Source organism: Gnatocerus cornutus, unplaced genomic scaffold (genome assembly GCF_029298725.1).
Source record: "Gnatocerus cornutus isolate USDA-ARS CGAHR unplaced genomic scaffold, icGnaCorn1.1 Chromosome13, whole genome shotgun sequence".
In the NCBI taxonomy this organism is placed as follows: domain Eukaryota; kingdom Metazoa; phylum Arthropoda; class Insecta; order Coleoptera; family Tenebrionidae; genus Gnatocerus; species Gnatocerus cornutus.
The window spans coordinates 1,192,778-1,213,320 of NW_028275361.1; the positions used below are offsets into that span (position 1 = coordinate 1,192,778).

General features: G+C 35.5%; 1 long non-coding RNA gene across 1 annotated transcript; it reads left to right on the forward strand.

Annotated features, from left to right (window-relative positions):
• The first annotated feature begins 14,066 nt into the window (after positions 1-14,066).
• Positions 14,067-15,025, forward strand: LOC148166773 (uncharacterized). The gene is made up of 3 exons (XR_015770939.1): positions 14,067-14,455; positions 14,629-14,702; positions 14,752-15,025. It is a non-coding gene; the product is annotated as an uncharacterized LOC148166773 (long non-coding RNA).
• Positions 15,026-20,543: the final 5,518 nt, after the last annotated feature.

Here is a 20,543-nt window from a genome sequence, read left to right on the forward strand (position 1 = left end):
TGATGTGCCTTTATTCCCTCCCTTTTCTATAAATATCACTAGACTTATACGAAGTATTCATTGTTATGTTAGTCCCCGAACGTAAAGGTGGACGTGGTGTAGTAAATTCTCTAATTAATAAACTACCTCTAGAACTACACATACCCGGCTACAAGTAAGTCTTATAAGATTTTATTCATTTTTCAATAAAAAAAGCTACTGTGGTCCTGGCACAAAATTGGAGAAAAGATTACGGAAAGGTGATTCTGGTATAAATAAGTTGGATGCTGCATGCAAAGAACACGACATTAGCTATTCCAAAAATCAATCTTTAGACGAGCGACACAAAGCAGATTTGATTTTAGAAAATCGGGCTTGGGAGAGGGTTAAATCGAAAGACGCCGGTTTAGGAGAGAAAGCAGCAGCTTGGCTTGTAACAACAGCCATGAAAACGAAAAGAAAGCTTGGAATGGGTCTTCGAAAAAAGACTCATCGTCATCATCCTACTATTTCATTTAATCGTGGTATTGTAGACCACATAAGAAAGGATCTAAGGAATGAAAATGTAGATTTATCTAATAAAACAGCATTGAGAAGAGCTGCAGTGATGGCACTCCAAACAGGTCGTATAGCTGTGATAAAAGCGGGAGGTCGTAAGAACATACGTGTTCCTAGAATAATACCGTTTGAACCGAAGCAAGGAGGAATTTTACCTCTTCTACCTATATTGGCAGGACTGGGAAGTCTTGGCTCACTAATAGGAGGAGCTAGTGCTGTGGCAAAAACAGTGATTGATGCAAAGAATGCGAAAAAGAAATTAGATGAACAAGGTCGGCATAATAAAGCAATGGAAGAAATTGGTAAAAAAGGATCTGGTCTTTATTTGAAGAAGAATGATAGAGGTGGATACGGATTGTTTTTGAAAAAAACAGCAGGTCTCAAAAAACTACCTATAGAGCTACCCAACAGAGCCCTCTACGACATCGATATAAGAAAATTCGCAAAAATGTTAAAAATACCATATTTCAGAGGAGTTTTTATGCGTGACACATTATTAAATAAACCAAATAAAAATGAATGCGCAATAGTCAATTTGGATACCAAGAAAAATCCAGGAACTCATTGGGTGGCCTACATAAAAAAGAACAACAATATTACCTATTTTGATAGTTTTGGGGCACTAAAGCCGCCTCAAGAACTTGTACGTTATAGTGTTGAAATTTTTTACAACAATGATCGATATCAAAACTACAATCAAGTAAATTGTGGTCATTTATGTTTGAAATTTTTGTATAAAAATATGTAAAATATATAAAATAAATCAGTTACATCTTAGATGTTGTATGTGAATAATGTCAACCATCTTCTCTTTAAAAAGTAACAATCACGTGCTATCCATCGATTTCCCAAATCCTATCGAACTTGATTCAGATTGCGATTACGGTTTAGCGTTAATTGGGTTTCATTCATACAATAGTATTCCAAATATTGAACCAGGCGAAAATAAATTCTATTACTCTGAGGAGAAAGATTCAAAAGTAATAACAATACCAACAGGATCTTATGAAATTTCCGACATTGAATCATACTTGATCCAAAAAATAATTCCAAACTCTGTGAAGAAAGAAGACTACAACCAATATTTTTCACTAAAACCCAATCACAATACGCTTAAGTGTGAAATTAAAAGCGAACATTACGCAATCGATTTTACACAGGAGGATAGTATTGGTAGAATATTAGGGTTTTCTAAACGTACACTACCACCACATCAACATCACGAATCAGATCTACCTGTCGACATAGTAAAAGTCAGAACTATTCAAATTAATTGTAATATAACGACAGGAGCTTTTCATAATCATAGGCTTTCTCATACCATTTACGAATTTGCTGTGCAAGTCAATCCAGGATTTGCAATAGACGAAGTACCAAGGAATCTTGTATATCTACCCATAATTAATAAGCGAGAAATTCCAAACATAACACTAAGCATACTTAACCAAGATTTCAAACCTGTCAATTTTCGTAAAGAAGAAGTAATTGTGCGTTTAGAACTAAAGAAACTGTCATAATGGGTTTGGTGTTTATCAATCCAAGTCGAAGTCCTTATAAAAGTTCGATGTCAGTTGTTCAGCAGTCAGTCTGTAAAAGACAACCATCGAAGACAAAGGGTTTAACTCCAGCGAATATATTGTTTCTTAAATCGTTAGGTTATAATGTCATTAAGCCAAACGTTCGACTTTCATCGAAAACCGCAATTTGATGAAAACATTAAGAAGATTGAGACTCGAACATATTATCCTTATGTGAAAACTTTTAATAATAATGACATCATTGAAATTTCAATAAATCAATCGGACATATGGACCTTAATGTACGATGCCGCCTTGATTATTAAAGGTAGTGTCAAGAAAAAAAGTGGAGAAGGAAGTGTATCTCTTGTAAATAATGTTGGTGCATTTCTATTTGATTCTGTCACATATGAATTAAATGGTAAAGAAATTGAGACCGTACGTGATCCTGGTATTGTGAGCACAATCAGAGGTTATCTCTGTTATAACCCCAACGATTCAAAGCACCTGGATATTGCAGGATGGAATTTTCCACAAAATCCTATAGTAAATACTGATGGATCATTCATTCTACGTGTTCCGCTAAAACATCTGTTTGGTGTTTTCAATGATCATCAAGTAACATCTTTTGGAAAACAAACTATACGTCTTGTAAGGAACAAGAACGATGATGACTGTATGCATACAACTAATGTAAAAGATCCTACGATAGCAGGGGAATTAAACATTGAAAATATCTCACTAAAAGTGGACATTATTACACCTAATGATGTCCTGAAATTAAATTTGTTAAAATCAATAAAAACAGATGAGCCAATGTTTATATCGTTCAGAAAATGGGATTATCATGAATTGCCCCAGCTGACTGTTGGTGCTACAAAAGAAATTTGGGGTGTGAAAACAAGTACAAGTGTAGAAACACCTCGATTTGTAATTATTGCATTTCAAACGGGGATCAGAAATACTATCAAAAAAGATCCGCAATATTTTGGGAATATAAATGTATCAGATATACGTATTATGCTAAATGGAGAATATTACCCTACAGAACGCATGAGGCTCAACTTTGAAAAAAATAAATTTGTTGATGCACATTATAATTATTCACAATTTTTGAGTAGATTTAAAAATGATATTACACATCCCAAACAACCTTTGTTAGATTATGTAGCTTTTAAGAATCGAGCTTTGTTCGTCATTGACTGTTCCCAAAGGCACCAATCGTTGAAATCAAATACTGTTGATCTTAAGGTTGATATTGAAGCCGCAAGTGGTTTTCCTGCAGATACAAAAGCATATTGCATTATCATTCATGATACCATCTTTGAACATCTTCCTATTAGTGAGATAGTACGAAGTCTATCTTAAAAAGTAGAGGGGGTGGTATATAATTTAACAGACTAAAGATGTAATGTTAATGTGACGACAATCATGATGACGATTGTTTGTGTTGATATTCAAGGGTTTAACTTGAGAAATGAAAATCAAAAATGGTCCTTTTACCCCAAAGAAGTTACCATATTCAACGGACATCAAACCAATCATTACCTTCTAAAGCCGCCCAAAAAATTTGACACATTGTCGCAAACCAATAAAAGTCAAGTGAGGTATGAAGAACGAAATTTCCATGGTCTACGCTATTCATATGGATATGTGAATTATGATGACATTGCTGATATTTTAGTTAAAGTATTAAAAAACTATAAAATGGTTTATGTGAAGGGGAGCCAAAAACATACTTATTTAACATATGTGTGTGCAAATGAATTACCGGACTTGATCATAAAAAACGTTGAAAATGAAGTTGGAGTACCCAAGTTTGAAAAACAACGTTCCAAATGCTTTAATCATTTTAATCAAAAAAATTACATGTGTAGCAATGTAAACTGTGTAATTTTGCACCAGTGGGTGGAAAAAATAAATAAATGCTAAAGTTTTTAATTTTTTATTAATCACCCTCTCTCCATCAGATCTATTTAAGGTGATGTTGTAGTAGATTTTCTTTAGTTATTGGTTCAAAATGCATGAAGCACATACCAACAAACCAGAAAAAGTATACAATGATAAATTCGGACTTCATTATGTGACATGTCCTTGGTCGAATCCAAACGCCACGTGTGGACCTGATACTTGTAGATGTATACTCGAAAAATTAATCAAAAATGATTCATCATCAACATCATCATCATCATCATCATCATCATCATCATCATCATCATCACTAGAATCATGCAGTTTACGTTGTAAAGTATGTTTGATGTTTTCTAACAGTGATGATGGTTATAAAAGTTTATAAACAATTCTTTTTATTTTCACCATCAGTTTATGTCAGAATGCAGTGCACGCAACAAGAAGAAACCCTACCCATAGTTAATTTAGATTTTTTTGAAAAACCGAAAACTCATATTCATGGAAAACTACTACCAACTTCATTTCGAGCAATTTTTTGTGGGCCCAGTGGATGTGGAAAAACGAACGCATTGCTTTCTTTAATTTATAATGAAAGAGGACTTAAATTTAAAAATGTTTATCTTTATTCAAAATCTTTATTTCAAACTAAATATCAAGTACTAAAATCGGTGTTGGCACGTGTGAATGGAATAAAATACTTTCCGTACGACAATAATGATGACGTAATTGATCCCTCTCAGGCTCTTGATCATTCCTTATTTATATTTGACGATGTGGCCTGTGATAATCAAAATAAAATTCGTCAGTATTATTCAATGTGTAGACATAAAAATATCGATGCAGCCTACTTGTGCCAAACTTATTCTAAAATACCTAAACAACTAATACGTGATAATAGTAATGTTATTGTGTTATTTAGACAAGACGAAATCAATTTGAAACATGTGTATGACGAGCACGTTTCACCCGATATGTCCTATGATCAATTCAAAAAAATTTGTTCAGAGTGCTGGAGAAAACGTTATGGATGTTTAGTAATTGTTAAAGATTTTCCGGTGGATAATGGTCGATATCGCAAAGGGTTCGATAAATATATAAAAATCTAATTTTCTATAATTTATCATCACTCATTAAAATGACATCTTCAGATCCGCACGTTACAAAAGCCATTGATCGACTCGCTAAAGGTATTAGGAGAAAATATTTAGCTCTTAAATTGGGTCGATTTGAGCAAGATGAAACAATAAAGAAAATATTTCAACCTATTATTGATCCTCTGTCCAAGAAGGTTGATAACATATCTGCAAAAACCACAAAAACCGCAAAGGTCATTGATAGTACGACACAAACACGTTACTTCGCTCCAAAACGTGACTCATCTACACAGACAAATCAATTCACAGATACCAAGCCCGTCATTGAATCAGTGGATCAAATTTCAGTTAAGGAGCTTCCCACTGAAATTATTGGTGAATACAACCCTAGTTTTGAACCAACTGATGATTATGCTACAGCTACAGTTAATCCTGATGATGATGTTGTTGGTGATGGTGATGATAATGTGTTTGAAAATATCACTGAAGAAGCTTATGAAGACTACTTATCTGATTATTCGAAATTAGCTCGTGAATACATAGATGGATTTTTAAGAGATCATTCAGCAAAAGAGTATGATACAACATATGGAGTAAATCATGATGCAGAAACAAATAAGTGGATGTTGGGCAATAAATTAATTCATTTTGGGAAAAACAGTGATGACTTTACTATTGGAGGTAAAACTTATGTGGGTACAAGGGGCTTGTATGAATTATTGTTTAAAAAACGTCCTATGAAGTATACAAAACATGATGAAGATAGCTATCACTCAATACTTAAAGCAACAAGCGTACACAAAAGACAATTTGATCCAACAGGATACTTAAGAGGCAGTAGTCATCCGAAATATCGAAGTGTTATAAAACCACTTATTAGTGATTCACCACAACGTAGTTATTCGTTTTCTGGAAGTGGACTTACAGATAATATATTGCAATACAATTCAAAATCAATCGAATATGTATATTGGGATGATGTTAACGAACTTGTTGATAGATTAAAATTACTTTGGGCATCAAAAGACGCTGGTAATTCGTCACATAACAATGAAATTGTAGCTATAGTTAATGAATTAAAAGAAGCGGGTATTATTTATTAACTTGTAATCCGTCCAAATCATTTAGTTGTAAAATGCCTCTCGACAAGTTTGGTCAAGCTTTAGACGATCATAAAAACACTTTATTGTTGGCAAAATTTCAAACTACTAATGGATTGAAATTTACTGTTGATGGGGATATTGATGCAGAAAATTTGAAAATTTGCAATATTAAAGAACCGTCTTTGGATAATGATGCTGCGAATAAAAAATATATAGACACTAAAATTGCTCAACTATCCCACGATGTTCTAACAACTATTAAAGCTATATCTTCTAGAGTTCTTAAATCTGTAGAGCTCTGTCAAAACCGTATAACATTACAGCAAGAAATATATGCCAAGTTAAAAACAGAATTGTTAAATGTTGTAGCTCAAATTGATAAAAGATTAAATAAAATAGAAGAACAAATTACGGACAACAATTTGAAAATTAATCAGCATATGGAAAACAATCTTACGACCATTAACTTACTTAAAGAGAAAATTGATTCCATCTCGACTGCTAATCTAGAGTTCTTAAGCAAAAACAAATTGGTTAGTATTGATGATAAAAAATTATTGCACAATTCAAATAATTAAAAAATTTTAAAATCAGCAAATGTGAATCTGTAATAATTAGTGAAAAAATTCTAGATATCTAGTAATACAAAACAGTCTGTAGATTCTACTTATTATTAATAAAAGATTTATATAAAATTAGTTGTTTTCAAATTATTTATCAGATTAGTGGTAAACAATGGTGAAACAGCATTCCAAAGAAAAAGTAGAGCTTGTTAATGAGCTTCACAAACCAATCCAAAGAAAGTTTACTAGACGTCGAACAATTATTAAGGGTTTAGACGATTTATGGCAAGCTGATCTAGGACAAATGAATATGTATGCCTCGTCTAATAAAAATTTTAACTTTATATTGATTGTAATCGATTGTTTTTCGAAATATGTTTGGGCTAAGCCCTTAAAGTCTAAACATGCCGATGAAGTTACAAAAGCATTTGAATCAATATTAAAAGAGAAGAGGCACCCCAAAAATTTACAGACAGATCAAGGTAAAGAATTTTTTTAATTCGAAATTCAATGCATTAATGAAGAAATATAAAATAAATCATTACCATACGTTCAGTTCTAAAAAAGCAGCAATTGCCGAACGAGTCATACGAACATTAAAAGACCGTCTTTTTAAATACTTCAGTTTAAACGGTTCATACAAGTGGATTAATGTTCTACCAGAACTTGTATCCACATATAATAATACCATCCATAGTACAATACATGTGAAGCCCGTTAATGTAAACAAAACAAATGAAGATCGTGTTTTAAAATCATCATTTAATGAGATTAAAGTTGCAACAGCCACAAGAAAATTTAAAGTTGGAGACATTGTTAGGATAAGTAAAGCCAAACATATTTTTGATAAAGGTTATACACCTAATTGGACCACAGAATTGTTCAAGGTTGTTAAAATAAATATTACCAATCCTACCACGTACCTTTTAGAAGATATGGAAGAAAAACCTATAATGGGTGCTTTCTACGAAAAATAATTGCAGAAAACAAAAAATTCGGACATATATCTAGTGGAAAAAGTTTTGAAACGACGTGGAAATAAAGTATTGGTTAAATGGTTAGGGTTTGATAATAACCATAACAGTTGGATTGATAAGAAAAATGTGTTATGACATGTAAACAATGATCGTTTTGATTAGTTTACATCAAGATGTCTGCCGATGAGCAGTGTGATGTTGAAGAAATTCAGTATGATTGCGAATTGATGATTGAAGCTAACCGATTTGAAGAGGAAATCAAAAAAGAAAAACATTTAATTCTCAATATCAGATATGACTTTGAATATTTATCACCGTTCTTTATTGAATGTGGTCTAAGTCCTGCGAGAAATTTTCAACCTGCAATTCGACTTAACAATGAATTCAACAATCTGTCCTTCAATACAATCGAATGGTCTGAATTTGTTAAGGTGCTCACACGATTCATCGATGGCAGTTTAAAGGTGAACACTATCAAATTTTGGGAAAATTTTGTCATCAATCGCAAACCAAAACTCATTCAGCTATCCAAAAATTCAACTAGTTTTGTTTTGATGGATAATGATATTCAACAAATTCTCCAATTAGACACTATTTTGTCGAAAAGACTTGAAATATTACATAAATTAAATTTTTTTAATTATTATTATTAATTGTTAAATAACATACACAAAATAGCAAATGCTTCTGTTAACTTGTCAATACTAGATATTATTAGAATTATTTGTGACTCTAATGCCTCTATTAAAAATTACTGTATGATGGAATGTATACATTTCTTAAGCGAACGAGTGTTGTGTGATTTTAATAAATATAAAGAACGATTTTAACAAGTGTTTTATTTTATCAACAGATGTGTGCGTCTACCGCAACAGGAAAGGTTGTAAAACTCATATTGATTAGATTGCTTTATTTCTGTCTTACAAGTGTAATTTCATGATTTAGCACTACTAATTTATAATTGTATAATTTTATGCAATAATCATTTTTCAAACACTTTTGTGGTAATGGTCTTCATTTTTTAAGACAATTTCAAACAATGCTGTAGTACCGTACTCACAATTCTTCAATTTTCTTATTCCTCTGTACACTAAACAATATGTGTCTGAAGTAAAGTTTTCCAAGTTGCTGCGTATAACCTCAATACTTCTTTTGGGTAGAAATACTTTAAAATCTTCCAATTCCACTATAGGACACTCACCGTAAAGCCCTTTGTACAAAGACACATTTTTAATAAGGTACTTTACACCAATGGGCAGAGTTGTAAGACCCTTAAATTCCTTTATGGAGTTGGAACTGTTAGTGACAATGTTGATTTGTTTCAAATCCATTCTAAAAGATGTATTACTTAGTATAAAATAATTAAATGAAAATTAACCCATACTTATCGATTCTTGGACTGCACAACACTTGATTTGAATGAAATTGATTGATTTTTTCTTTATATAGACAGCGAAAAACGTCCGGTCTTATCAATGTTTGCGGTTATTCCGAGAAACGCGGAAATCAGACCAAATGACCACACCCAAATAACGAATTATTTTGCATTTTTTTCCGAGAAATTGCAATATTTTTTTTTCCGAGAAATTCCAAAATTTTTTTCCGAGGACCGCACTCAAAACTTTTTTGAAATTTTTGCTCTCTCTAGCGCCCTCTATGATTGTCACCCAAACCGTCACCGCCATCTTGATCTGACACAACTGTCAAATTCAAAATTTCCGCCATTCCATAATGACATCTGTCAAAATTCTCGCCGCCAGCTGTCAAATTTCCACCGCCATCTGTCAGATTTTTAAATTTCCCGCCGTTTAGCCGCGCACGCGCAAATTGAACTGTTTATCGGCTCGCGGCGCCTCCAACCGGCTACACATTTCAATTTCCCGCCACCAGCTGTCAAATTCCCACCGCCATCTGTCAAATTTTTAAATCACCCGCCACCTGATTGGCAGATGACCAGCAATACGCCGGAAGAGCCGCCGACACCATCTGTGCGCCTGATTGGTAGATGACCAGCAATACATCACTGGACGGGCGCTCGAGATTACGACTTCCGGTCTAGAACCGGCTTTGTTACACTACTTACATTAATTCCACACATCTTAATGATCTGGACAAGGTGTTAAGCGCCAAAGTGACTACTGCTCGTCTCAATTTTAATCTTTCAACTCTTTATCGGATGCGTTATGCATATTGCGTAGAAATTACCTCTTAAAAAGTGGCAGTCTAGAGAAAAAGATGTAAAAACGATTGTGACCACAACTAAAAAGACACTACAACATGAATTTAAAACCCAATTGGGTTTAATAATACATATAATCCACAATCAAAAGCCAGGATTTGGAAGTTCACATGATGGCAAACGACCAGAAGTTTCTTCAAGAACAAGAAAAACACAGTTTCGATGACTGGTGTAGATAGCGATTTATTGGCAAAGTTCCATACTATACAGATGTCGCAGAACGCTCGCACTTCCTTCTAATGGAAAATCCTCTATCAAAATCTGAGTTGATTGCCGTATCGTATTTATATTATTCCAGTTATTTAAAGTTGACCATTCACAGCGGATCTTCGTGCAATTTAAGAAAAAAAAATCGCAGGTAACGTAGCAACAGAATGCTATCTAGCGATTTACGGGCTGTGATTGGCCAACTTAAAGTGCTTGCAACTCAAAGAATGTAAGGGCCTGAACATTGTGCGATACGACAATCAATTCAGATTTTAATGAATAATTTCACATTAAAAAAAAGTGCGAACGTTAAATCCGTTTATTTCGACACTGCTCATGTTGAATTTTTTGAGAATTTCAAACAGTTATGGAGTGCTCACTATCTATTCCCGATTTACCGACTGAATTCTATTAAGCTTGCCAGTGCTGATAGCTGAGATACAGTTCTGTGACAAAAACAATCTATAAGCCGTTTTATACTGTCCTTATTAATGTTGAGAATAATGACTATAATTTTGTGTCCAAAATTCTAGACAAGAGTAATAAGAGTAACAGAATATCCTGTATTACATTGAATGAAAATTTCGAACAAACAGTTTCTCTTACCCTCTTACCCTTCTAATACTAAGAATTGTTGAAAATCTAGACAATTTCTATATCAAAATTCCATATCATTCCAATATCGAAACAGCCAGATGTGTACTGGCACGTTGCAAAATTTGATGACACAAGCTCAAGAACACCAAAAAATATATGATTGGGCATTGGTGGAAGAAAGATAAAAATTTTCGTATTATAACCCATCATCACGCTTTATTTTTGTTACCGCAGATTCATAACAAGGACGCGAAAACGTTGAGTCGGTAAAAAAAGCATGGATAGACATAACAGTGAAAACTACAAGAGAAATTCAAGACTGGCTACGTGGAAATAATATTGCATATGAAAATAATATGGTGAAAGCCGAATTGCTGTCTTTGATGAAGGCAAATAAACCAACAATAAGGAATGTGGTAGATGAATTAGCCAAAGAACCTGACCGAAATGTTTTGTTTTAGTTACAAAAAAACAATTGCGAAGATATATTTTATTCTGCATTCAAACTGCGCGCCAAACTTCAAATTGGTCTAGAGTGGTGTGAACCTGGGGGCTGTGAACTTGAAATTGTTTGTATAACTACCAGAAATTTTTGTGAAATTTACTAGAATTGTTGTAATTTTTAGCGGAGTTGTTGGAACTTGAGGGCATTACTTTACTTATTACTGAAATTTTGACAGGTGTAAATGTCGCTTCAGTCATTTACTTTGTACAAAGATCAGTTGGTATAGTATATCCGGTGAGAGATTGGAAGATTTTGACAGTTGACATATAGGTTGGCAGAAAATTTGCTACAAAATACACTAAAAACACTAAATAAAGTGTAAGTAAGTGGGCGTATCTGTTTTTTTTTAAATTTCGCGCGTAAATTTAGTGAATTTTCTGTCATTCAATCTCTCACTGTACGAACTATATTGCAACTTTGTAGATTTATTTCTAGTGCATGGCACACCGCGGGGTTGCTTTACCTGTTGAACGCGCTGAGTATAGGTTATTTTGGGTGCGACTTTGGTTCTCCTAACGATAATTATCGGTACCGAGCATTTCGTTTGGTTACTTTTTCGGTTTTCACCAACCGTAAAAATTGAAGCGGATGCAAAATGCAAAATGTTGTCTAAGGGCACTACAAAGTAAATGAGTAAGTTCGCCCTATGGTCGGAACGGAACAAAACCATAAGAAAACGTTTAGAACATTATAACCAAATTTTCTTGAGAGTTCGTACTATAGAACATGTCCCATTTCTTATCTGACTTTTGTCCAAGACAATGACGTCATCCTAGTTGACAGTACTGACGTAATAGCTTTCGTTACCTACGCAGCTATTATCGGTACTACAACAAAAAACTTCTCGTCAGCCTGAACCCAGACGATGTGTGTTTTTGGTAGTACATAACCTCAACAGTTTGTTTACTTACGCTTCTCACACCACTAAAGGTAAGCAAAAATAATTTATTCAAATGAGAAATGCGACGTTTGTTAAATAAATGCAGCCACGTATGAATTTCTAACCTTAATTTCCATTATTCAGATGTAAACGTAAAAATTATTGCCTGCAAAAAATTCACTGGACCGAAGCATTATTTTTCTTCCCTTTCGATAGATTATCCCACAACTTTACATTAGAAAGTGCATAAAAAAGATCGGTACTACGTTTATGTTTGGAATATTTTTCAAATTTGTCTAATTTTATTAAAGGTGTAACTTCAAACACTTGAAATTGAAGAAGCAAATCTTGGTTAGAGCACCAACCTGGATTTAATCTGGAACCAACCTGGAATCTATTGAAAAGAACAAGCCTCTAGTGCATGGCACACCGCGGGGTTGCTTTACCTGTTGAACGCGCTGAGTATAGGTTATTTTGGGTGCGACTTTGGTTCTCCTAACGATAATTATCGGTACCGAGCATTTCGTTTGGTTACTTTTTCGGTTTTCACCAACCGTAAAAATTGAAGCGGATGCAAAATGCAAAATGTTGTCTAAGGGCACTACAAAGTAAATGAGTAAGTTCGCCCTATGGTCGGAACGGAACAAAACCATAAGAAAACGTTTAGAACATTATAACCAAATTTTCTTGAGAGTTCGTACTATAGAACATGTCCCATTTCTTATCTGACTTTTGTCCAAGACAATGACGTCATCCTAGTTGACAGTACTGACGTAATAGCTTTCGTTACCTACGCAGCTATTATCGGTACTACAACAAAAAACTTCTCGTCAGCCTGAACCCAGACGATGTGTGTTTTTGGTAGTACATAACCTCAACAGTTTGTTTACTTACGCTTCTCACACCACTAAGGGTAAGCAAAAATAATTTATTCAAATGAGAAATGCGACGTTTGTTAAATAAATGCAGCCACGTATGAATTTCTAACCTTAATTTCCATTATTCAGATGTAAACGTAAAAATTATTGCCTGCAAAAAATTCACTGGACCGAAGCATTATTTTTCTTCCCTTTCGATAGATTATCCCACAACTTTACATTAGAAAGTGCATAAAAAAGATCGGTACTACGTTTATGTTTGGAATATTTTTCAAATTTGTCTAATTTTATTAAAGGTGTAACTTCAAACACTTGAAATTGAAGAAGCAAATCTTGGTTAGAGCACCAACCTGGATTTAATCTGGAACCAACCTGGAATCTATTGAAAAGAACAAGCCTCAACAGAAGTGAAAAGTGCAATGTTCTTATCTTAAGAACTCGATCACATCATCATAGCTTAAAAAATGTGTTTCGAGTTGAGTGGGCGTACTGTATTTTAATTAGAGACAAGTTAATTTTTTAGTTGGTGATTTGTATCTTTAAATAAAGTTTTGAAAACCCTCTCTGTTAATTTTTTCAGAATTTATAGAACCTTCTCTGAAGTAAGTCCTTCAACACCTCTAATTGTAAGATACACTGCAAAAAGGGGCAAACTTCAGTTTAAAAACTTTTCATACAAGATAAATAAAGCAAAAATAAACTTAACTATTTTTTTTATCAATTTTAGTTATTAGCCCTTCTTGCAGCGTACACTTCAGTTATTCACATATTATGGGTCTTCGTTATGATTAAATTGTTAATATTTTTTACGATTTGTTACTTCACCGACAGTGACAAGTGTGACAATCACTTCGACCAAGATAATAACGTTCAATTAATTCCCCACTTTTGTAAAAAAAACTAAAACGTCAAGGTAAGTAAAAATTTTATATTATTTTATTAGCGAAGGAATTGATACAGAAATGATAAAAATATTGAATGAAATTTGACTTTACATGAAAACATTATTTACGTAGATGAATCGGACTAGAGAACCATCCGAGGAACAAAGGGGGAGCTTGGTTAGCTATATGGAGGAGCACCTGAATTTTGCGCAAAGAAAGGAAGGGGACGACACAAAAATTGCCCAATTATGGGACCAACTAGTGTTGTCCCTTAATTCCATTGGTGGTGGGGCCACTAAGACGAAAAAACAGTGGCAGAGGGTTTGTACAATAAACATTGTTAGTGGTCTGTAACTAAACAATTCTTAAAATAGTTTTGGAGTGACTGGAAGAGTGCGACGAAAGTGAAAGGGGCCCGCCTTGTAGAAGGGCAACGCGAAAGAGGTCTTCCAGCCAATGAAGGGGGACTCTCCGATTTGGAGAGAAGGATCCTCCACATAATGGGGACCCATTACGCTGGGGACGGCAGGACGCCAGAACTTGGTGTTCGTGTTCCACCACAGGTAACTTATCCATTACTGCTTCTAAAAACTTATATGTATATACAATATGAACCCTATTGTACTGTATTATTACCCGGAAACAAAAGTAGCTTTACTTATATACTTCTCTTTTACATTCTCTTGTTTTGACTGGAGATATGGAGAAAATAATTTGTTTCCATTGCTTTGTTTAGAACTTAAACTTGCGGTCTCCTGCCCGACCGGCTGTCCCCTGAAACCAGTAATCAGAGTCCTTAATGCCCCTCAAGTATGTAATTTCAGTTAGTAAATGTCAAATAGTAATTGGAATTGTATAGGTTGCTTCGTCCTCCGCCTCCACCTCAACGGCATCGCCGGCTGTTCAAGTTTGGGCCCCATCTCCTCCACCACCGCAATCTCCTCCATCGCCACCAACACACGCTCCTCCTAGGCCTCGGGTGGAAAGACGACGACGTGCGCGTGCCACACGGACAAGATGGGAGACAAGAAGAGAAACGGCGGCAAGAATCTTGAGAGCCGAGGAGGAATCAAATCGCCTCCGGGCCCTTCACCTAGAGGCCCAAAGAGATCTTGTCGCCGTTCTGAGGGAAATTCGGGATACTCTTAATCAAATTAATAATAAATTAGATTAATTCCTTACTGGTTTGTTTTTACTTTGAGCAAGTACAAGTAACATTTTCCAAACAGTTACTTGTACTTACTTCACACGTTAACTTCGTTTTAAACGCCCATTCTCTGGGCCATTTCAGTTTTAACTTCATGGTCGTCGTGTATTTCCCATGCGTACAAATATTATTCCGCTTGTAATACACTGGTCTACAGCATTAACGGACACGCAAAATCGCTTTTCATCGATAGTTATGCTAGAATAGCAATTCTATGAAAAAACTATTTAAATTGCATACCCACTTCTATTATGTAACCGATTAAGAAAATGTTTTAAGTATAAGTATCTCTAGAAAACTAGATTGTCCATTAAATGTAGAGACGAGTATAAGTAGACGAATCAAAAAAGAGAAAGAGAAAGCGCAAGCGAGCGCTGGCGCATGCGCAAACGCACAGGGCAAGATGGTGGCTAATGGTGGACAAAAAAATGCACGTGTATGAAGTGAAAAAAATATATAAATTTTTAATTAAAAAACCCTTTTACAATTTGCAATCTATTTTGCACAGCAAAATTGTTCATGTTATAGCCGGGAACACCAATATCGCTTTGAATGTCAACATCAACAACAACATGCTCGATCATCAGTTGAATATCGTCGTTGATTCTGCAACATCTGCTATGTGCATTTTTTGGCCATTTTTAGGTTCAAGCATGATGTAATTCTATTAACTCATGCGCATCGACTGGTAATAGCTGTTATGTGTTAAAAATTTCCCGCTATTTTTTAAATTAAATATAAAGAACCTGCTATGTGTTGATATTCGAATAGATGATCGCAATATCTGTCATGTGCCAGAAGAAAATATAGCAGGTATTACGTCCCCCAAGCGCTGCCAATTTCTTGCACATAACAGTTTGCGCTTCTCCTGCTAAACCTGCATTGCAAGAATTTCCCGCTTAAATCAGTTGTTATTACATGGAAATCGTGATAGAAAATAGTGCGGTTTTGTAAATTTTCAATGTGACTTAACAACAAATAACTGTAAGTATGATAAGTTATAGGTATTATTGATGCAATAATCATTATTGTTTAATTTCACATTGGTGCAGACTTTGATGTTACGTGCTGTATCGGTACGAATTTGTGTAAGGGATTTTTAGCGTCATTGTAAGTTTAGGGTGGTTAAGCTCTGTTGGCGGGGCTGTAGAATGCGCCGACGCTAAACTCTGGCGGGAGTAGAAGTCTCCCAAAGTAACACTACCTTTAGAGGTCCAGCATCATCCAGGAATCCTCCAGCGCTGAAACAATGCGTTTAGTTTTGGCTTAGTTGGGGAAGTTGTTTGTTGGAGCCAAGCAACCACCACATTAATCTTTTACCCGCTCCAGGGGTGGCTGCTTGGACACCAGTCACCTCAGTTTTAGTGTCCATGTTTTGGTTGTGTTCTTTTGGTTTCGTTTAGTGTTTATTTCCGGTTATCCCTTAGTTGTGTCGTGTTTTCGCGTTGTAAACAAACCCTATAACCTCACTTTTGACTACTGTCATCTGAGTCAACTAGTTCTTTTGGCTATAAAAGATTGGTAGTACCGTCCGTCGTGACGTACTTCCCCTTTTTTATAGAGGTTTTCGGAGGGCGCGAAATGAGTACCGGATCGGCAGTCATCTTAGTTTTGGTACTCTAACAAGTGAAACGGTGGTGATTGTGGGTGCAGAAATCGGTGGTTATGTGAGCCATCCTCGTGGTTTTTGGAAATTGTTATACGGAGGCTCACTTGCGGCACAAGCCGGTTGTGATTTCTCCGGCCCAATTTTGGGTTTTGTGATTTTGGGAACACCACGTTTCACCCACTTTGAAGCCGCCCCCCATCAAAGGTGAATATTTCTAACTGAAGGGACACAGCGCTTATCGCACTTTTGGTTATTCAGGCTTCTTCTTCTTCTTCTTCCTCTTCTTCTTCTTCTTCCTCTTCTTCTTCTTCTTCGTTTTCCCCGCTTCATCGGCGTCGCTCTGGCTTGGGACGAGCTGTGCTGTTTTCCGTCATCGTGGGCATCCTTAGTGGTTCGTCGCTAACCTAGGAACAACCGGGACTCCGCCGTCCTAGGAGCGTCATCGCCAGGGACTTCGACACCGTACACTAACCTAACCGATAAGTAGATAGTCGTATGCCCGCACTTTTCGGTCGTAAATTTAATTGGATTATTTTCTTGTAAGCGTAATCTCGGGAGCGGTACTCCATCTGCTCGGGAATATCTGTTGCGTCCGTTGACAGCTGTCCGCGTGTGTCGCATTCGCCGTAAGTTCGCCCAACGAGATTAGGTCCATGTTTCTGATTTGTTAGTAGCATTAATCACTTGGATATTATTGTTATTTCCCATCACCACCCGCCTACATTTAATACACGTTGTGCTGAGAATAAGTTATTTTATTTTGTCTCCTCGTGTCGTACTACCTTCGGGTTTGGGTAGTTCCCTGGACTCGTGGTCACGCTTCAAACTCGTGGCGCTCACCCTTCCAGCTAATCGTACCCCCCCTTCTTCACTGGGGTAGTCGTGGCCGGGACCGCGAGGAAAGTTCGGGGAAGGTAAGGCTCGAAGAGCAAAGTGGGTTACAGTTCCTATAACCTCAAAAAATTAAAATCGAGTAAAATATTAATTATTATTATGTATAAATAATGAATTGTTGACATTTAATTAATTTAAAAATACTACGAAACTGTAATTCTTGCAGATGTCTACTCGGAGCAAAAAATTGTTACATTTGGCGCTGATGAGCAAACGTTCCAATTCGAAAGATGAAGAAGATATTTTTGCTAATTCTTCTGAAAAAAGTCTTCTAAACATCCCTCATGCAGAACCAAGTTCAAATGATTTAGTAATTATTCCTGATAAAGAAATACTTCAAATACTATCCCAAAACACTTCTGATGAATCACAACATAATACGCCTAACATCGCTGAACTAAATTGTTCTAAAAATGTTAATACTGTAAGATATGGACACCCCGTACACCAAAAGCGCCTGATAGACATAATGTGAGGTCAATGAAATCGATGAACCGTCGTACGATCAGGCGATGCAATTCAGCAATAGGAAATGCAACGTCTTGATTTGAGGGGGTTCATCGGCTTCTTGACCAATGGAACTTTGTAAGACCAGAGTCAGTCGTTAGTTGGTGTTGAAGGTGGTTGTTGGTGTCGGGGGTGTCCAGGAGGCTAGCGGCAGATCGACACGAGAATACCCCTCAAGAATGTAAGTAGGCTTAAGAGTAGAATAAACTATAAACGAAACTAAGCGTCTGAATATATACCCCACACCCTGATCTTACAATACTTTCAAAAAATTTTTTTGGAGATTATATGCCGTCCCCACAAGAAGAAATTCCAATTGAAATAAACTTTAAGAAGCAAGAAACTATTATAGGACATGAAGAAATCATGGATGTTGATTTCGACGAACCATCTATACCAGGAATACACCAAATGAATTTGATTGAATACAATGAAGCAACAGAGAATGCTGTTGAAGCAATAGGGCATAATACCGCAGAGAAAATAAATAGAGAGAGTGTAACAGCATCAACAAGTAATATGGAAATCTCAGGCGATGAAAAAAGAGAGACTATTTCAAAAAGAAGGAAAAAAGCAACTCTAAATCGAATGATCGGCGAGGGTTACATTGGCTACACAAGAACATCTAAAAAGGAAATTACGCACAACAAAATGAGAAGCCCTAGGAGTATGAAAAGTCGTTGTAACCATAATTCCTTACCTAAAAAGAAAACTTCAAATTCTTTTGCGTGTAGTCAAGTAAGCGACCAAGATAGAAGCAATATTTTTCATTATTTTTGGAAGACTTTAAAAACATGGCAGGAGAAAAAAGCTTACATTAAGGAATTGGTAACTAGTAGGGGTATCAAAAGAAGAAGAAAGCAAACTGGTACAAAGCATCTGAAGGTCACGATTTATTTCTTCCATCCGAGGCAGAAATGAAAGTGAAAGTTTGTCGTACTTTTTTCCTGAACACTTTATATCTAGGAAGAGATACACTGATGAGATGGGTTAAGCGCGACATCAATGTTTCTAACAATTCTTCGTCCTCTGAGAGCGAAGAGGAAGCTGCCAATGTTATCCCGAATGTTAAAAACAAAGATCTAAACAGTGGAAGAATGGTTGGCTCTACTCCCAAAAAGTGCCAAGTCATTACTGTCGTACTTCATCAACGAAAACATACGTTGAATCAACTTTTAGATCTAAACTTCACATGTACAATGTTTACAAGGAATGGTGTATAGAACATGAATTGTCGGCAAGTGGAAGAATGCAGTTCACAGCTACATTAAAAAAACAGAAAATATCAGTTCATCATCCTAGGAAAGATCAATGCGACGTATGTTGTGGCTTCAAAGTCGGTACTATTGACGATGAAGAATATAGAAGCCACATCAAAAGAAAGGATGATGCACGTGCTGCTAAGAATGCAGCTAAAGAAACTGCTAATTCAGAAAAGTTAGTTATTACAATGGACTTACAAAGTGTCCTTCTTTGTCCAAAAACGGATGCTTCATCCATGTACTACAAAAAAAAACTTCAGGTTCATAACTTTACAATATACGAACTAAACAAAGGAGATGTATACTTGTACGTTTGGCATGAAGCGAATGGAGGAGTCTCTAGTAACGAATTCACTTCATGCATTGCCCATTATATTTCTGATGTGATATCTGAGTCGTACAAACACGTCGTTCTAATCTCTGATGGTTGTAATTACCAGAACCGAAATAAAGTTCTTGCTAGTACTTTAAGTGATTTAGCAAAATCAAAATCGATAACAATTGAACTGTTGTTTCTCGAAAAAGGCCATACGATGATGGAAGCTGATAATGTTCATGCCACCTTAGAAAAATACTTCAAACCTCCAATAAATTCACCAACGGATTACATTGCACGAATGAGGCTAGCTAGACCTAAACAACCGTACAACGTCAATGTACTTAATTACAATTTTTTCTTTAAATATGATGAATTGAATACCAACCTACCATCATTAAGACCGGGAAAAAAAACTGGTGACCCTACAGTTACAGATATAAGACAAATTAAATATTCGCCTAACGGTGACATTCAATTCCAACTAGATTTTTCTGGCAACTGGAAACCACTTCCCCAAAGAAGGAAGACGGGATCAAACGACCCTAAAAAAATGTACACGTCTGCAGTTCCAATAGCAGAATCAAAATACCGTCAGTTGCAAGAACTAAAGAAAGTTATAGAGAAAGATCATCATGCTTTTTATGATGCCTTGCCATTTAAACCTAAAAGCAATAAAAATAGTACATAAATTCTTGATTATATTGTTTATAATTATATATTTTTCTTTTGTAACGGTTCAACAATAATTTTCTAATAAATAGATAGTAATTATTGACGTTTTAGTAAACTTGCAATTGAAAGGTAATTAATGACATGTGCGAAAACCAAGTTGTGAAAAATCTGCTATGTGAAG